General features: G+C 27.1%; 1 protein-coding gene across 5 annotated transcripts in view; it reads right to left on the bottom strand.

The window, feature by feature from the left end:
* LOC108557663 (cAMP-specific 3',5'-cyclic phosphodiesterase) overlaps window positions 1–22,162 on the bottom strand; it is a 138,645-nt gene that overhangs the window by 52,623 nt on the left and 63,860 nt on the right. The gene's annotated exons all lie outside the window — the stretch shown is intronic.

Raw genomic sequence — 22,162 nt, 5'->3', positions numbered from 1 at the left:
TCAACAACAAACAACAACGGCAGCAGCAGAAACAACGGCTCTGCTAAATCCAATCTGATTGTTAAGATGAAACAAAAGCAATTATTCCGCCCTCTACCTTCCAATTATTGCCTCACCCTCCCATCTTACAACATCTGTTACATTTTGATTAAGCTCATTCAATTATTTGTATATCGTTCCGACCTATACTAATCATAACTGTATTTACGACAATTTCTCACAAACAATTTGCAGTAATCCTTTTATCAATATATTAACTTAGTAAAAACTGATGTTTATACTCTATATAATTCAGTTTCTTATAACCTTTCTAAGGTGAATCCCATATAATTATTTACATAACGTTTAATCCTATACCTATCATAAATGAATTTGCAACAATTAAAAAAAAATAGCTGTAATCCTTTAATCTATTTATCAATAGAAAAAACTGATATCTCAGTGATTCCAATTATATCTAACAACTTTTAATTTATTAATTTTCATTAGGTAATTATTAACATATTATAATAACTCATATAAATTATAATTTTATTTGCAATAGCTTCTCAAAAACAGTTAACAGTAATCCTTTAATCCTTTTATTAATTGAAAAAAAAACTGACATTTACGTATGTTTTTACACTACACAAATGTTATTTGTATTTATAATAATTTCTCAAAAAAAAAAATTTTAATCATTTAACTGAGAATGTACAAACTATTTAAGAGATTCCAACTCTATATAATTCAGTTTTATGTAACTTTTATAAAAGGTGCAATTATAAAGTCCAATATAAATTAAGAAACTTTAAATAATTGCCCTCGACGAAATTTAATGAATCAAATTAGTTTCCAGTTACTTCACACGAAACTCCAATTAATGTCAAAGCATCACACGCTTTGTAATAAAATAATTATATTTTCTAGTTAAAAAAAGTTTAGATTAAAATGTCATGATTAAATTTAAAAAAATATGTTCCGTTAAATTAACATTAACCTTTAACTACTCGCACCATGAAATTTCTATGTACTACTCGCGCGGTGTATTTTATACACCACATGTATTACTACTACCAGACGGAGTGCATAAATGAAACGAGGGAAAGAAAATATAGATGTGGTATCATTTCTTAGATAATTAGTGTACTTTTTTCACCGGCGCGAGTAGTTAAATGTTAAGAAAATTGATAGTTTTGTATAATAGTTTGAAAAATGTAATTAATTTATTTGAACTTTTATTCAAATAAATATATGATAATTATTTTATTAAAAAAAAACAAGTATTAATTACTTGAATAATTAAGTATTATTTAGAAATTTTATGTTTCACTTTACTGATTACGTTTTTCATTCCAAATTATGTAAGAAATAACATATAAATAATTTGTGAATATTTTATATTGTGTAGATAATTAATTATGTTTTTCAATCAAACTCAAATTTCTATAAGCATTTGATAATTAAGAATCAATAATTCCGTTAAAACGTTTTATTAGGCTTCGCGCTTCTAAAGAATAATAATGATAAAGAAAGAGTTAAAAAAATCAATTAGTCTGAAACCATCAGTAATTATTTTATTAATATATTCTAATATTTTATGTACGCCCACGCTAATAAACATTTTCAAAATAAAAATCAATTGCAAGGTAATATTATAATTAATTACTAATGTATGTAAGTTATAATTATGTAAAGACACGTGTTTGAAAAAAAAAATAGTGAATATTGTTTGAGAAAGAAATAAATATTTTCATTTTATGTAAATTTCTGAGTGCATAACAGAATTATTATGCACTTATATACATATTTATATAATATTGAAACTTACATAAATAAGTTAAAAAGTTGCAAAAAAATACAGTAAATATTTTCATTGAAAAATAGTAAATAGTTAATTAATTAATTTAATTTGTATTGAATATGCAAGTAATATTCGATTTTCTAGAAATAAAAATTCTGGAAGAAATTTTATAATAAATAGATTTAATTATAAATATATTTACTAATTTGATATCAATTAAAACAAAGTAAGTTTTGAAGATTGAATGTTATTTTTTTTTTCTTAAAAAAACAGGACATTAACTTAGTACAGTTCATAAAATTACTTCAGTTTGCTTTAAAAAATTCAAAATAAACTAAACTTAAATTGAACAAAATAGAAATCAATTTTAGAAAAATTATACATTTTTGTTTACAGTCAAGTCTCTGTTTTATACGGTTTATTTTTATATGTATTTAGTTTATTAATTAGTCCGGTTTTAAATAGACCTGGAAATTAACGGAACCGATTACCCGCACTGTGTGAGGTATTACTGTGATCTCAATTGCAAGTGAAAACTGTTGGTAAAATTTTGATTAGGAAAAGACAAACAAATTGCAGTACTATAAATATAAAGTGTGAATGAAAAAAAAAGTATTGAAAAAGGAACGAATTTGATTATAAATTATTATTTATTGATAATAATGAAATTTTTATAAAAGTATAATTTATAATTTCAAAAAAAAAATGGATAATTCCATTTTAAGGTAATTTTAACTTATAGTAAAAATAATTTTAATTGAAATTCGCGAATGTAGGTAAAATTTTGATGTGATTATATAAAGTATTATTAAATAATTGAAAATATAAACATACTAAGTTTACTAGAAGTTTAATTTCTCATTAAAAACATAGTATAATATTTGGTGATTTCAATTTGTATAGTTGAAACATTTAATTTTTATTGCTAGTAGATAATCTAGATGCAATTTTGATTATAAATTATAATTATATTGATAATAATTAAATTTTGTTAGATAAATATTGAATATACATTTTTTATACAAGTTTAGTTTATTTATTTAGTTTAGTGGATTTCAAAAAATGAGATAATTCTATTTTTAATTAGAACTTACGCAGTTAAAATAATTGGCGTTTAAATTTCAATTGCAAGTAACGAATGTAGGTAAAATTTTGATTACAAGATTGGATAAAATAAATAGATTGTAGTGTAAATCTTATTATTAAATTATTGAATATTTAAAAAAATACTCAGTCTACTACAAGTTAAATTTTTGATTTAAAGATTGAAGAAAACTTTATTGCATCGTGATATGAATTTGTATAGTTGAAATAATTACAAACTTGTGTTGTAATTTCAAGCTACGAGTAGCAAATGTAGGTAAAGTTTTGATTGCTAAAAGACGAAGAGATAATAAATAGATTAAAGTGGAAACGCAATTATTTGAGCCGAAGCCGCACACGCGGTTTCATGGTGGATCCGCCGGGCGTTCGTTTCGTATCCTGGGATTTATAGTTGTTCATTATAATTGCAAATTTGTGTTTAGCCAAAATAATGATCCGTGCGTCCGAATTAATTGCTCTAATTACCAGCAATGTCCACCGTATATAATATTTAACGGGCCTCGACGTGACACCACCATCACCATTACCATAACCATCAACACATTTCGTCCTTCTCGTCAAAACTCACTCAACCATCCATGATTTTATAAAAGCAAACAATTTTTATTTTTGAATGATCAAAAGGAACGTCGCTGCAAAGTCAAGGAAACTACGTAATTTAATTAGATTCGCAAAGCACGGGAATCCTTTCGTTCATTGCTTGTTAGCAGAAAATGCGAATCAAAGAAACTGCAACAACTTTTTTTTGTCCTGTTCTCGCAATAAAATTTAATAAGGCAAAATCGATTTGAATGTCGCCTCCAGTAGAGTAACGGATCATTTCCAATCGAATCAAATAGAATCGAATATGTGGAACGGAATTAATAAATATCGCTCTAATCCGCTGTTTTATTGCAGCTAAATTACTCTCACATGGTTTTAATTCAGGAATAAATCGAGCGAGAGAAAGAGAATCATTCTGACTTCGATTTCAATTAAACCTAAACTGGTTTCCACTTTTCGAATTATTGCTACAACATTCCATTCATTTGCATCAACATTCCTGCGCCAGGAAACACGTATTTTAATATTCACCTTTAAAATAACTGTCAATCATTTAAATCCTTTTTGTAATTGCCATTCTATGACGTAAACGTAATTCCCCAAAGATAAATAAATCATTGCAGTAGCTAAGTTAAAATCAATATTGGATGGAGTTCTGCACATAACGATTCCTCAACGTTATATAATCTGCGATTTCCTACTAAAATAAATCATTTTTATAAGTAATTTTACGAAGTAATCGGCTTTCGCAATGTAATACCAACTATCCAACATCAAATGAGAAAATACAGAAATAATTCGCATAGTACGGACAATTGATTCCGCCAATATCCTGGATTATATAAAACAGTACTAATACATTTTTTCTACTAACTTTTTAGAAGTTATTTTCAATTATAATTTACCTATTTTTTGGACCTTTTTTACATAAAAAAAATATATTAAAATTGATTTAAGTAATAGTCGACTTTATAGTTTTATAACAAACGCGATACTTGGCAAGTAAGTTCTGAATATTTACAGATAAATAAAATTTGTTACTTTAGACTTCTATAACAAACGCAATACTTGACAAGTAACTTCTGAATAATTACAAATAAGTATAGTTTGTTCATATCGACTTAAAAGTTCGATAATAAATGCAATACTTGACAAGTAAAATCTGAATTTTACAAATAATTACTTTCTTCATTTCAATTTTAAACTGCTATTACAAACGCAATACTTGGTAAGTCCTGAATAACTATAGTCATAGTTCCTATATAATCTGCGATTTCCCGGTAAAACCAATCATTTTTATAAGTAGTCGGCTTTAGCAATCTAATTCCAACTGTCCAACATCAAATGAGAAAATACAGAAATAACTCGCATAGTCCGGACATTTGCTTCCCCTAATATCCCGGATTTTTTTGAAACTGTTCTAATCGAAGAACTAAATACATATAAGAAAATATCTTTTTTTGTACTAACTTTTTAGAAGTTATTTTTATTTTACTAAATTTGAATTTACCTATTTTTGGGACCTTTTTACATACAATGCAGTTTTTTTTTGTATATACAAAAGTGTTGACCGTAAAGCAAATCAGTTCTATTTTTTTTAGAAAACAAGATAGTGTTTAGTTCATAAAGCATATTATTTTTATTTTGAATAACATTTTTTATGGACGTATAACAAAATACTGTATAAAGAGTATCCGTATATAAATATAGGTGGCACCAATTACCGGCACTATGCGAGGTATTATGTACTTTGATTTCAATTACTAATAGAAAATGTATAAATTTTGATTAGGGGATCAAGAAAAAATTGAAGTAATTTATATAATTTAATTAGTATTGAATGAAAAATGAAGAACAAATTTTGAAGAAGTTTAATAAAATATTGTTTTCTAAAAATCATCCTATAAATTTGAAAGTCTGGTGCGTTTTAAGGTCCAAAAATACAGTAATTTATTTTAAATTTCTCAAAGTTATAACGAATTCGGACTTTTCTTAAAATTGCTAATGGTTTTTAAAAAAAAATGTTAATCGTTTTTGTTTATATGATTTTTGTGGTGTTGATGTATTTAGGTGGAATATTGATTGAGGACCTTCACCTCACCTCGTCAATGGCACGCATCAACCGCAATGGAGCTATTATTGCAACGGATTTGTAGCCCGGATAAAGGGAGTGGAAACCCTCGAGGGGTTTCAATTAATATTGCGGTCAGCCGTTTTCCAAAGACGACGGATTACGGGGGTGCGACAACAATCGATTATTTTCGGCTCACTAAAGCGAAACGGTAATTACTTATTAAAACTGTGTGAATTAATACTCTCACTAACGAGTTACAGTAATTGCTAATATCCCTACTAATCCTCTACTTTTTATTTTTCGCACGCATTTAAGCGGATTTCGTTAAAGTCTCGGATAAGATTAAATGCTGTTTTATATTTGTTAATATTGTCTACAAAATATTGATTACATACAACTATTTAAATTATTGTATATTTATAGAATAATATAAATTTAAAAAATATTGAAAAATATATAATTTCATAAAACATAATATAATCACATTAAACAGACTGCTGAAATAAACGCGATAATTGGTAAGTAACTTCTTAACATATCAAATGTGATACTTCGCAAGTAAATTCGAAATTATATTTACATATAATTATAGATTATTCCATTCGACTTTCATAATAAACGCGCTTACTTGGTAAGTAAGTTCCGAATATTTACATATAATTATAATTTGACTTTTGTCTACAACAAATATGAGACTTCGCAATTAACTTCTGAATATTTACAGATAAGTAACTTTTGAATATTTACAAATAATTATAGTTTGGTAAGTTTTGAGTAAGTATATAACTATAGTTTCATTTTTATATTGTGTTTACTAGTTTATTCCTTTTGATTTTAGACTATTGTAATAAACACTATATTTGGCAAGTAGCTTCTAAGTATTTATAGATAATCACAGTTTTTTTTACTTCCATAAGACTCCATACTTGCTAAGTAAGTTTTAAATGTTTACATATAATTATAATTTGTCCCTTTCGACTTTAAACTATTTTAGAAAATTTGATTCTCGGTAAGTAACTGCAGTAATCGCAATTCTTTACAAATAAATTAAGAATATTTACATATAATTATAATTTGTTTCTTTCGACTTTAAACTAACATAGCAAACTTGATACTTGGCAAGAATTTTTTGAAATTGGACATTTAATGCTAGTTTGTTTCTTTGTAAACACCTATATTAAACTCAACGCTTGACAAATAGGTTTAGAATATTTACATATAATCATAGCTTCTTCATTTAGATATTAAAAAATTATAGAAAATGCGATGCTTAGCAAGTAAGTTCTAAATATTTACATATAATTATAGTTTGTCGGGCGGAAAGACCTCGGTCGTTAGCCTTTTGGCCAGCCTATTAATATATTTTTTTATTTTATGTTAGAATTTATTTATGTATAAAATGTACTTTTTTTTGTTATATATTAATGTTTTGCCAATAAATTATTATTATCATATAATTTTTTTCTTTAAACTAAGTGTTTCTAACAACTTGGCAAGTAACAACTGAATATTTGCGTATAATTTTTTTTTCATAAAATTTTTCGTTTTGTATTCTATTATATTTGTTTTATAAATTATTGTTAAGTGTAATAATTAATACACTGTAAAAAATAAACGTGTTTTTAAAGATTGTAAATATAAAATCAATTCATATGAATAAAAGCAGGATGATGTGTATAACCGAATGAATGGATCCGTTGTTCCAGGAAAGCAAATCTTGTTTGCGGATGAAACGATTTCGAATCGAATACCGAATTGCAGAAACAATAAGAGAAATAAAACGGGAAAATAATACAAAAAAAAAACAATGGAAAACGCGACCAGGGAATTCGTACGGATTTTCCCTTTGAACGAGGAGATTTTCCCGAAACGCGTTTTGCTGGGTGGAAAAAGAGGGGTGGTGAAAGCGTTTAATAGAATATTAAATTTTCCACTAGGAGACGTATTTGAACCACCCCCCCCTCATCCAAATCTCCTCATGTCCCATTTTCTGGTGGCAAAAACCACGAGGCCTTCCCACTTTCATCGCCGTCTCAAATTGCTTCATTACTTCACGGAGATGGGACAATCCCGGGGAAATTATAAACAGGGAAATTTCATCTTTCGGAAAGAGGCCCCAACGGAATTTTCGCTTCTGGAAAACGCAAATACTGTAAGATGGATATGCTAATTTCGGAGTTGAATTAATTACATTATAGCTGTCTATAAAGTTAAATTGGAGTTACGCGTTTCTTATTTATATATGTTATATTTTTTGCATTCCTCGCTTTTTGAGGTTATATAAATTATATTAAGGTTTGGTTAATACTAACAACACGAAAAAAAACACGCTGTTTGTGCGAGTCGAGTTTTTTTGCTAATGTTTCCAAAAGCTTTGATCAAGCAACAAAAGTGGACTTCAACAAAAGTAGTCTGATAAATTACATGTGTTGTATGGTACACCTCCCAAACACAAGTGATGCAACTAACTTTTCAGCAAGGTATTAAGAAAAAACTAGTTTAAATTATTCTAATATTTTCTGTATTCAAATTTTGAAGTATTAATTGTATTAATATTTAAAACTTCAAAATTCGAATAAAATTTACTTCACAAGTTACTTATCTATTTACATGTTAAACAATTTATTCAATATTCACTTTATAAAACTATTACCAAAGTAAACATTTTAGCACTTCACAAATTACTTGTCAATTTACAAGTTTTTCTATTGAATCAATATAAAACTATCATACAATTAAGTATAGATGCTACTTGTCCATTTAAAAGTTTATAAATATTATCTTTATACAACTATCATCAAAGCAAATATAGATTTACTTCACAAATTATTTGTCAATATACAAGTTTATCAATTTGATCAATATTATCTTTATATAACTACTATCAAAGCAAATACAGATTTACTTTACAAATTACATGTCTTACTTGTCAATTTATAAGTTTATCAATTATAATATATAAATAAATATATAATTGAAATAAAAATCGATTTTTGCAAATGATTTCTAGAAAAGTTGATATAAATTTATATCGTTTTCAAAGTAGTTGCTGTAGTAGAAGTTTCGAAATCGAACAAAATTTCATAACTTTTACCATTTCGGGTATTCCCTTTTGCAAGCACTCCACTATTATGAAATTATTTCCTACTCAAACTATATTGACTGAGAAATGACCGCAGCTGAGCAGAGCAGCTCATTAAAACTTCGTGCAAAAGTTAGAAAAATTCAATTTATTGCGAGATCTAATTTTAAAAGTTTTAATGCAAACTGCATTAAATCTACAAAGGTTGCAGAAATAATGACGACAAAAAAGTGGAATGGAATTGATGCAGTTTTAAAAAGTCATTTTTTATGTTGCATAGATCTTTTGATGACAGTTTATCTGGAATGATTCAAAATTTGTGATCAATGGGGATTTAATCATGAAATTCACGGGTTATAAATGTAACGATTTCTAGTAATAAAATCACAAATGTTTTTCAAATAGGATTATCATTTTTATTATTATTATTCTCCGTTATTGAGAATTCATTTTGTGCTATACAAATTTAGATTTTTTTCAAATTTTCTCACCGGATTATAGTGGATTATAGAGGTTACTCAATTTCTCGACTTACGAATTTTCACATGAATTACGATGAATTTGTTTTTTTTAACAAATGTATAATTTTATTAATGAAAAAACATATAACACTTGTAATTTATCATTTTTTGATGAAATTTCTATATATTATATAATATAATTTCGTGTTTACGTCTTTTTACAAAATCAATAAATGATTAGCAAATGTCAATGCAAGTTTGAAGTATAGGTTAATATTACGTAACGTAAGAACGTAATGCGTTGATATTTTTTGAACAAAAAAAAATAACCAATTGGAATTTACCGGTTCAAAAAAATTATTCCAATGTCGATGGACAGGTGACCGATAGGAATGCAAATGTTTTCAATCATCCTTTCTCCGCTTGAATTGTTTAGATTTGTATCTGTGAGATCGCGATTTGCGAGTCCTTCCCATTCCTTCCACAACCGGTTTCCGCCACGCGTCTAAGCGAGACGGAGAAGGTTGCGTAACTATTTCCAAAGGCATTTCTTCGTTGTTTTTGCACTTGGCTCGAATGCATTCCTCCTGGGGCCATAAATAATCCGCGTAACGTATACGGGTCGAAGTTGTAAAACCGTAAGGAATTCCTTTTCTACCATTCAGACTTTTTTTGCTATTGTAGTTACTAGTTTCCCTCTCCCATTCAACATTCGTTCACCGAATTGATCGGATTTCGTCGATTGGGGAGGATTCTAAGTGGATTAATGGTTATTTTCTAACTTGGGCGGTGGTAATATTTTAACATCGCTTGGGTGAAGTAGAACGGTGGTAATCGAAATCCCGACAACCATAATCCCGACTGTATCAAAATCCTGACTACATCAAAGTCTCGACTTTATCAAAATCCCGACTATATCAAAAATCCCAACTGTATCAAAATCCCGACGATTTAGATAAAGTTTACGTGGAAATGTTATAATATGAATGAGTTACTACGACTCACTTGTGTCAATCAATTTATCGATTTTACTACATGCATATTTTAGGTTCTGATTTACCTCAGACACACGTCATCAAGACGGGTTCATTAAACATCGCATTAAATCCTACTTTGTTCCAATTAGGTAGTGCGAGACGCCTATTACTCATGTTCCATCAATCAATTAATACCTTCTCAAGAATAGATGATACAATTTTCCAAGAAATATTGTTACACACATAAATTATGTTCATAAAGGTAACCACACACTGCTTACGTAAATGTTAACCTTACTTGTTACCATTTGACAGTCACGTAACGTAAAATAATCATGTAGTCATAGCAACAGTTAATTGGTAAACTTTTCCGAAGTAAAGAGCGGAAAATCGGTTCGCTCGCCTTTGATGTAATTTAATATTAGAACCGTCGAAACGGAAATATTAGGATTATTATTAGTTTTCCTCGAAAACATGGCTCGATTTGCAGGAAAACAGGACAAATTACGTAAACGGACGTGATCGATGCAACGTCGCACTACAGCTTGCTCATAATTAAACAACTTCTATTATATTTAGAGCACATTTCATACAATTCTCTATTACTTTATTGAACTTCTTACAACATTTTACAACAAATGCTGAAAAGTTTGATCATTTTCAATAAAACCTAAATTAATATAATTGATGAAAATATTAGTGAATTAAATTTAAATTATTTTTCGTTTTGAATTTAGTTCTTTTTTCAGTATGTTTCAATTAATTTATAAACGTTTCAAACATTGTTGAAAAAATTGGCGACTTTCAATAGAAAATAAATAAATTCGTTGCTTTCGTTTTTAATAATGCTTTCAATAGAAAATTAAATAAATTTATTACTTTTTTATTCAGCATATTATAACATAATTTTTATCATTTAAAACAATTCTGAAAAGATTGGTTACTTTCAATAAAAATACTTTTTATATTAAGAAAAAAATTATATATCATATTTCAGTCAAAATAGTTCATGTAAAAAAATGATATTTAACATTTCAAACAATGCTGAAAAGACTGGTTATTTTCAATAAAAATATAATTATATTGTTAACGCATTAAACAATGCGGAAAATATTAATTCCTCTCCAACAAATTGTTACATTTTTATTTTATATGGACTAAATATGCTTTGTGCATATTTTCACGTGTTTTTCAACGTGTGAAACAATCATGAAAATGTTATTCAAAAAATAAAATCATATTTTATATGACTAAACCGTGTATACTTATCGATTTAATTTTTTTACGCGTTAAATAATTATGTTATTGACTGATATTAAAAGAACTTTTGAATTGTTACATTCTCATTTTATATTAATTAAATGTGTTTAATATATTATTTTTTAATAAATTTATGTATAAGCTGAACAAATCTCAAAGAAAAAAAATCCTATTCACTTTATATGAACTAAATTGAAACCCGCCATTTTTTTAATTAAAAATCAAGAAGCTGTTTATGAAAATATTGAAAATATTAATTAATATCTATGAACAGAAGATTTTTTAAACCACATTTGAGTGCAGACTTTATTTAATAAATAAAAAATGTTAATTATAATTTATAATATTTATTCGTTCTATCCACAAAAGTTTTTCTACCTAAAAATATTAATTAAAAGAATATTTTGCTCTAACAAAAAAATATATATGAAATATATTTTTTTTTGATACATTCTTAAAATAAAATTATAAATTAATCATAATTTCTTATTGTTTTCAGATTATTTATACACTACAAATTCACTACAGATTATTTTAACGTTTTTAATAATGCTGAAACTATTTAGAAAGAAAATGCTTTGCGCATTATTTTTCAGTACATTTTCACATAATTTTTAACATTGCCGAATAGATTGATTACTTTCAATAAAAAAAATAATTCGTTGCTTTCCTATTAAAGTAGATCCTGTTTTTGTGCTGTACTTTTTTATGCGATTTTGTTTGTGCGCTTTTTATTTTATTCGGTATATGAAATCCAACCAATTCCAACAGCGTTGTCACCATTGAAATGTTTTCAATCAGTGTGTATAGCTGTTCAAACGATTCTGTTTTGAAACAATTCATCAAAAGAAGATGCACGTTTTGGATTAACACGAGTAGTAGTGAATTATGTGAGTGCATTTTGAAAAATTTCTCCACATGTATAATTAAATGTTTTTAAAATGTTTCTATGTGTAATTTAATTATTTATTTTGTTTAGATGCATTATCGTAAATCTTTGACGTATTTTCTAAGTCGATTTTTTTTATGACCTATCCACCGCATAAAGAAAGTTTCTGTACAAAATTATTATTTGTTATATGTAAGAATTTAAGAAAATTTCGAATATTTTTTTGTGTGATTTTTTATACGGTCCCTATCTACTGCACAAAACAGGTTTTACTGTATTTTATACTTTAACAAAAAATTCTTCATGAATAATTTTTCAGTATATTTTTACATAATTTTTAACATTTCAAACAATGCTAAAAATAAGAGTTATTTTTTAATAAAAATGTAATTAAACAATGTTGAAAATATTAATTACACTCAAACAAATTGTTACGTTTTTATTTTATATGAAATAGATATGCTTTGTGCATACAAATATTCAATACATTTTCACGTGTTTTTCAACGTTTCCACCAATAATGAAGCTCTCCATAAAAAATCCTATTTTATATAACTAAATCGTATATATTTTTTTAGTACAATTTTACGCGTTAAATAATTATGTTATTCACAATAAAAAAAATGAATTGTTACGTTCAGATTTTATATTCATTAAATGTATTTCATCCATTATTTTTATAATAAATGTATGTGTAAGCTGAAAAAAATCTCAATAAAAAAAATCCTATTCACTTTATATGAACTAGGGTTACGTCGAACTGGTTAAGTCGCCCTATCCACGATTTCGTGGGCGCCGGTTCGAATCCTGGTCAAGCCAGGCCCTTTGTGAGCCCTCTGTGTTCTTGTGCTTGCAGCACAATAGGGCCATCACAGATGGACAATCAAATGAATGAGGTTCAGCATATGGACCTTCATGACGATGGACAATGACAGTGTTAAGGATAGCAGCAGATTCATAGTCAAATGAAATAGTGGAATCGCAGAACATCAATATACTACTGAAGTTAGTAACTATCCGCCGAGAAAGATTATCCATTTAATGTCAATCGCGATCTTAAATTTTCTCAATGTTCACATTGATGAACAAATTGTGAATAAAATTATACGATATAAAAAAAAAACTTTATATGAATTAAATTGAAACTTAACATCCTTTTTTAATTATAAATCAAGAAGCAACAATAAATAAAGAAAAAACTTAGTACAATAACAAAAATAAAATTGCTATGTCCTATGAAAAATATTAATTTCTGTTTGTTGTTATTTGTATAAAATGCCTGTAATATAAGCTTAACCTGTAATATAAGATTAACATTGCCGCTACAAAGTATGAGCGAAATCGGAGAACAATTTCAACGAGTGTTTTTTAACAAAATTGTTATCAATTTGTTAGAACTCGATACACTTTTGTTATTTCTTACTACGTAATAACAAGTTTCAAATGAAATATACAAAGGATGAGCGAAATCGGAGAATAATTTCAACGAGGTATAGTGTTTCTTAACGAAATTGTTATCACTTTGTTNNNNATTTTAATTATTAATTAATGCTTTAGTTAATAAATAACAATACACTTTGTTAACTAATATTTCAGTTTTTTAGTATAATTATTTATTAGAGAAATTTATAGCGAAGTGCTCAAATATTGTTTCAACAACGATTTTAAGTATTAATTCAAAAAATAACTAAAGAATTTACTTATAGTTAATAAAAATAGAATGTTTGATAACAGAATATTATATTTATTGTAAATAATTCTAAATTCTTTTCAATTTATTTGATTTTTTGCGAGTTTCAATGAAATATTATATTCGTAATTGACCTTTGCGAACTGAAGAATTTCTATTGAAACGATTTTTTTTATAATATTTATTAAGTAATCGAAGGAAAGTAAAGAATTTATATTGGAAAATACTTATTTATTGGAAATGTTTAAATTCCAATAAATATGTGAAATATTAAATTCTTCTTTGTACAAGGTCTATTCAAGTTATGTAATTGATTATATTTTTGGTCTTTTCTTTATAAATTCAGCTTGAAATTTTTACTTGATTTCTATATTATTCAGTTATATTTAGTTAAGGAAAATATGATACATATTTAATTATAATTAAAATTGTATTGACCCAATTTAGCTAAAAATGTACACTTAATTTGTATCTTTTTACCTTATATTAAGAAATAACTTTTAACTACAATTTAAGAGTAGGAAGAACTACGATGAAATTCCTATTGCGATGATTCATTTAGTTTATTATTTCATACTTATTTGTATCTAATTATTTATATTAATTGCCTATAAAAACATAATCTTTTATTAAATTAAATAAACCAAAAAAAAAAAAATAAACGCTAGAATTTGTTAGATTCTAATTTGAGTTCTTGCTAAATAAGTTCGTACAGTAATGAGTTTCATTATGTTGAAAGGGTAAAAATTCACTGTTTGATAAAATTATTTGTAATCGTAGCTATGAATTCAGATGCGGTAAAAATTGGAAGGTATTTGGGCAATAAAACTAACAAACAAACACCTAAAAATTGTTCATAATTTGTATGTTTTACCACTTTTGTATTCACGAGTAGATAAATCGATACACACCCGTGTAAAAACTAAATAAATAATCACTAGTTTTAACCAAAATTAAACCTGGAAGAGCTTCGCGCGAGAAGATCGCGTGAAGTGCGGACAGCAGCAAGAGAACGGTGACAAGCTTTTCTAGCGGAGGCGACGGTATGGTGGATGACTGTGTGTTGCGCCCGCGTGCCCGTGACTGAAAGCCTGAAAGACTGAAAACCAGGACTCTCTGTCTCTGCAAAACCGGGAGGGGATGATGATCATGATGGTGATGATCGGGGGGCGGGTTTCCAGCATCCAATACGCAACGAACCTGCAACCCTGATCTCTCTTCACCCCCTTCAACCCGCGCCATCATCCATCTGCTAGGTAACACCAACAGCAAGAATAGGGGATGAAAAAAAAAATATGTATTTTCATCTCGAACAGATTATTCTGCACAACATTGTATAAACTACGTATATATGTATAAGCAGTTTATGTCGAAGTTACCGGAAAGTTTTCCGAGCGTTTCAGATCAACACGTTGATCACTCAATTATCTAGTGAGAAGCAGGTATTAATTACCACTTATTATGCAATCCGGAAGGATTTCGTCGGAAACGACGTAATGTTAACTTGTTATTGAAATCGGCGTTAAACATGCAATTTGGGTCGAAATGTTGTTTATTGAACCGCATGATTAAATGTTACCAATTACGCATACAGTAATCATCGACTACGAATATTAATAAACCTTAATTATTCAATCAAAACTGATTTTATTATTTCCAATTCATTAAGTTTGCCAATAATATACAGCAATACCTCGCATAGTGCTATTCTGCTAATATCCCGCAATGTTTGAAACCAGATAAATCGTGGACTTTAAAACCGCATAAAAACAGAATTTATCATTTCCATTTCATTAATTTTACCAATATACAGAAATGCCTCGCATAGTGCTATTCTGCCAATATCCCGAAGTGAAACCGGATAAATCGAGGACTTTAAAACCTTACAAAAACTGATTTTATTATTTCCACTTCATTAATTTTACCAATAATATACAGCAAAGCCTCACATAGTGCTATTCTGGTAATATTCCGCACTGTTTGAAACTAGTTAAATCGAGTACTTTAAAACCGCATAAAAACTGATTTTATCATTTCCATTTCATTAATTTTACCAATAATATAGAAAGCCTCGCATAGTGCTATTCTGGTAGTATTCCTGTTAAAAAATAAACAGTACAAAAATAGACTTAACTTTATAAAGAGAAAAGAATATTGCAAATTAGCACTGAATGAAGCAAATTATTGCTTTATATAAAATATAACTAAATAATATTTTATGTAATTGTGGTTTTTATTTAATTATTATTTTCCATGAAATCAAGTCATTTTCACTAACAGTAAATACAATAAAAATGATAATAATCAAACATTTTTAGATAGAAACTATTAAATCATAATTTGATAAATTACAATTGAATTTATTTCGAATTAAATTCTAAGAAGGAAAAACACTTTTTTCTCCTTCTTGAATGGTAATATTCAATAAAATGCTTTAATTTCCTTTAGAATAATGAATTAAGATATACTGTGTTACTGTTATGATAAACAAACAATTATCGTTATAAACTAAATTGTTTTCACTCATCTTTATATAATATTTTATATATTTACATTTAATTACATTATATGTATTTCATAGCGCCTTACTATGTGAAATGTTCATTTAGACCTTTGACATATATTGACTTGTCCTAGACGTCTACAATATATTTCCGAATGTTCAATTCATTACGCGGTAAATATAATAACTAGTAAAGTTTTAAGTTCTGAAGTTATATGAAAAAAATGTTCGTAATCGAGTATTACTTGTGGATAAAAGTAATAAAACAAATTCGTCAGAAAGTATGAACGAATTGAATTGAATAATAATAAAAATAATAATATAAAATCATTTAATGCAAATCATGGGATCAACGCTTTGGTTTAAAAAAATAGATTAAAATTAAACACTTCTTCAGTACTTGTACTCCTACAGATATTGAATATTGACTTTTCGGAAAAACCGTAAAAAAAAACTAATATATATGCAACAAAGAAAAATTAGGCTTTAATATTTCTGTATAAGCACAGCGCATATTTTTTTTTTCATTACAAACTTATATTTTATTCGTATGTCAAAGGGTTAAAATAATTATGTATTTGAGAAATTACAATTTTATTTCGTTAAGAGTTAAATTATAAGAAAAGCCAGTTTGTTCTCTATGAATTTGAATTTATAGTATTTTATTTACTTTTATTATTACCTAATTTTTCCTAAAACATAAGAAGAAAAAAAATAATAGTTTTCTTTTAAGATAATATAAAAATGTTCTTTTTAAATTAGATTTTCAATAAAAACATCTATTTTTCTATGATATCGACTTAAAAGATAATCTCGAATTACGCTTTTTGATTAAATTATATTATTTCAAAAAAGGTTAATTAAAAAAAAATATGATAGTTTTAATTTGTTTCAAAACTATTCCTTTTCTTTACGATTATTTTAAAATTCTCTTTCTACATCTTAAATTGTGCTTTACAATGTGTTTTCAATAAATACATTTCATTTTTTTCTATGAAATCTTTTAAGTCGATAAACTCAAATTGTGCTTTTAGATTAAATCATTTCATTTCCATAAAACATAAAAAGAAAAAAAAAATTATTTCTTCAAAACTACTTTTTTTAAATTTTCATTTCATATCCCGAATAGTACTTTACTGAATGAACTGTATTTTAATGTAATTTAATTCACGACTTAAAATATAATCTCATTTCCATAATACATTAGAAAGAAACTTATCTTTATAATGAACGAATTGTAAGTTTTAATTGAATCATCTTATTCCTGACTTAAAAGATAATTTCTTATTGTACTTTTGGATTGAATAACAATATTTCCATAAAAAATAATTAAAAATTATATTTGATAATACACCTATACATCGTTCTATACGGTACTGTCTTTACTTATTTTCGCTTGGTTTAAAAATAAACTAGAAATAAATGTTGAAAATAACCTATCCTATGCGATTTCCACAGTTTTACATTCAAAAAGTTACAATTACGATTTACACGTTTTTCTCGATTTACCGTGTAAATTGGAGAATAGGTGTATTTTTTAGCGTTTGTGGCGCTTCCTCCAGCCCGGATATGAAGTCACTTTCCAACCTGGATGGATAAGGGTATACAAGCAGCAAGATATCTATAATCTCTCTCATTTGTCGCGTCTCGCTAGCCGGTAAGGTTTTCGGTACTATTTCGTGTAAGATCCATGTGTACTCTGTGTATCTCTCTGCATTGTTAACTATCCGTAATATACTCAAATAAACATATAATCAAGCATCTTCAAACGTTAATTACAATAATAAAGTCATTATTGTTATTAATATTCAGAATATCCCAATTCATTTCTTCTATAATTTCTGACGAATTTGATTCATCACTGCTGGATAAAGATCGAGTTTTACACGTTTTTGGAATATGGAATGCACATGGCATTGATAAAATCAATTTTAAAATAAACTATTTTTAGTCTTTCATAAACTATAATTCTATTCCGTTTGCGTTAAATGAAAGGAAGAAAAATATATACAACTCGGAGGAACATCTCAGATTGAAATTTTAAATTAAATCATCTCATTTCTTCGAAATGATATAATAAATCTGATACTAATGAAACGATTCGCGTTTCCATTGCAAAAATTCAATTTTTATTTAATTTATTTTTTATAAACTCCATATTTCTATTTACACGAATACCTCGCATTCGATTTCACCACCCGGATTCACTATAATTCGGTTTGAAGATTTATACATAAATTATCGGGTTTTCCCATAACATAATTAAATGTCTTTTTGTGCAATTTATTTAGTTCCACGATTAGTCCAGTTTCAAACAGTCCGGCAGTCTAATAAACATTAAAATTATATTCGCTCATGTTTGATATAAATATGATTTTTGTGTGTGTTTCAAGTCGCCTCAGTTAATTACATTCATTTTTAAAATCGTCAATTTTTAGTTTTGTAGAAATTTCAATTCTACTCTGTTCATTTTAATTAAAATAAGAAAAAAGTACACATTGAAAGCACAAATTTGATATTTCTATATGTTTCAAATGGCTTTGATATTTTTTTAAATTTTAATTAACTGAAAGAATTTTGTTCCGTTCGAATGAAATTGCGTGGAAAAGAAGTAATAATAAAAAAAGTATACATATATAGGATGCGATATTCTTGGATGGAAGCGAAAACTAATTAATTGAAAATTGAACAATTTCCATATTCATAAGAGGGGGACTTTAAACTATTAAATTAGAACGTGATTTGCATATTTATTGAGAGGCTTCGATAATTTCGAAGACCCATTGCGCGAAGGCAATTGCATAATTATGGATGTCAAAATGAAAACAAATAACACGAGGGTTGATGAACTTTGTAATTTTCCCATTCATTACTAAATTGCTTTAATTTATGAAACTAAACGTCGAAGTAAAGTATAAATTATTTGACTTTTAAGCTGAGATTTTCCTTTGATTTCTATAATTGTACGGTTATGGTAGACATATTAGCAGAATACTAAAATTATTACTCTTGAATGTAGTAAATGTAGTTAAATCGCTTTGCGAATGAGTTAAATGAAATTTACATACTGAATTCTAATCTATTGAAATTATATAAAACGTACGATTTATTGCTTTAGTCAATTTAGTATTGAAAATGTATTGAATGAGAATAATTCAATACAAGTAAAAAGTCCGTATAATCACATAATATTTCATAACTATTTATGGAGTCATGTAACATGCTTTTTTTTATGCAAAAGTATATTTGTTTTTTAATCTAAAACAAAATTTATATTCTAATATCTCGATGATCACATAAGATTTTATAACGTTTTATATATTAATTATTGTGTAATAAAGTGCCTTTTATTATGAAGAATGACAAATATCTTATAATTTTATCGAAAATCCAACAAAAGAACTTAATCAAAAAATCCTTATATAATTACACGATAATTAATGTTAACATATAAAATAACTAATATTGAGTACTCATTTGGTTTTTTATACAAGAATAGAATAAAGATAATTTATAAAAGTTCTAAAAAAAAACTTTTAAAATAATCGAAAATTTCTAAAATATCAGAAAACCCCAAATTTGTCTATAATTACAAAACATTAACTACCATATAAAATATGCTAATTTTATTTAAAAATGAAACAAAAATTTAAAAATATTGATATGAGAATAAAAAATTAAGAGAAAAATTTAGAAATCGAAATGTATTACAAATAACCGAAAAGTCCCAATATCTCTATAATTATTTAATATTTGCTATAAAATATCTTCTTGCCCTTTGTATCAGTTAACTTTTTTGAAATTATATATATTTATTTTGTTCTTTTTATTTCTGTATATGTTTTTTTGTACGACTGATGCAACAAACATAATTATTTTCTTAAAAATTGAAAAATATAAGAAAAACTTTTCTACAAATAATCGAAAAATATTATTATTTTATTTCGAAATAAATCAAATATAGGAAAAACTTGATAATTTTCATGAAAATCGAAAAAAAAAATGTTAAATTGAGAAAAGAAAATAAAAAAGTTTCATTTTCTTTAAATTACCAGAAGAGCAGCAGAAGGACATTTTGGTCAATCGCCAACAGAGAAAATGGTTCGAGAATGGAGAAAATAAAATGAACAATTAAAACTGCTAAGTAAAGAAAAGAAAACAAACTCAAGTTTTGTCTTATCGTCCGGTGCGTCTTATAGTCCAATAATAGATATATAATGTTTTGTTGAAAAAGTTTCACATTTTATAATCGAATAAAAAATACAGACTAATACAAATTTGGAAATACATTAGTCCCAATAGAATCCGTCCTTTGACGTCAATTCTGATTGGTTGCCCTTTGTCGATTGTTTATCTATTGGATCAATTGTTGAATGCATATATCAGGACCTGTCCACAATGGGATTAGGATACGATTGAAGTTAATTGAATTAGCACCATTTCGAATAATTTGAGCCTAGATATTATCATTTCCATTTAATCGATACCTAAAGACCTTTGTTTACTATACCAAACGCACACTTATCCAATATTACATATAAACTAAAGCATTTTCACGTATACCGCAACACTGAATCATACTGCGTCATAGCGCCTTCCTTCCACTTTATCTTATTGCGGATTGATTATCCGGTGACAATATTTTGATAATCAAAACAAAAATGATACAGTAAAGTATAAATAAATAGTACACGTAAAAAATGATCGATAGCGATCCCAATATTCGAAATCCCGACAACCATAATCCCAATAGTATCAAAATCCCAACAACCATAATTCCGACAGTAACAAAATCCCGACAGTATCAAAATCCCGATAACCATAAACCCGACAGTATCAAAATGCCGACAGTAACAAAATTCAGTCAGTATTCGATTATCGGGATTTCTACATAGACCTATCCATCGATTAAATCTTTGACAGATTTGTTCGTAATTATTCAGACATTCAATTAATCTTCGTTGGTTACAAATCAAACGAAACTACGTGCTTGCATCACGGTAGAACAATCCGTTATTCGTCGAATTTCCGAACATCAAAGATGTACCGGAAAGCCGTCTATAAATAAGTACGCAAATCTCAACTAAATTGGAATTAATTCTACTGCTCGATCCGGTTGCGCCTTCTCATTTCTCAATGGAATTACCTTTAATGAGCTTTGGTACAACCTCATCAAAACTTCCGCGAAAACTATAATCCCATAATTACTTTGCGCAAAAGCATTTTTTTTTAATTAAAAATAATTTTCCCTAAATTTCAATCATGAAGTGTGAATCGAAAGGGAAAACACGCGATGAGAGAGTTCGCCCGAACCTAATCTTAATCCCAACTCAAATATTGATTATCGAATGAAAGCAAAGGAAACGCATGCAAACACACACCCTCAACACTAACTCACAATCTTATCGAATTTATGGTTGTAGCATTCGTTTTAATCTATATTGAGCAATGGATTAATTTTTAACGTAAGAAAAAAAAGTTCTATTTTTTGATTCTGATAAAAAAAAATGTATATATTTGTATAGGATTATAGATACATCAAGCAAATAAAATATTCAGGATAATTATAGTTTATTGCTTTTACACTTATTTTTATTTTTAAACCATATAAAATGTCAATTTTAAAAAGTGTTATCTAATTATTAATAGAATTTGCATCATAATCTTTATTTAATCCTGAAATTGTCTTAATACAAAAATTTAAATTGGTTTGCAAGAGAATCCTTATTTAATACAGAAATTGTTTGAAATCTTAATTGGTCATCCAATCAAATTAAATATTGTAATAGATGGAAA

The sequence above is a fragment of the Nicrophorus vespilloides genome, unplaced genomic scaffold (genome assembly GCF_001412225.1).
Source record: "Nicrophorus vespilloides isolate i.1.1-1 unplaced genomic scaffold, Nicve_v1.0, whole genome shotgun sequence".
NCBI lineage: Eukaryota > Metazoa > Arthropoda > Insecta > Coleoptera > Silphidae > Nicrophorus > Nicrophorus vespilloides.
This window is presented reverse-complemented; position numbering and strand designations above follow the sequence as displayed.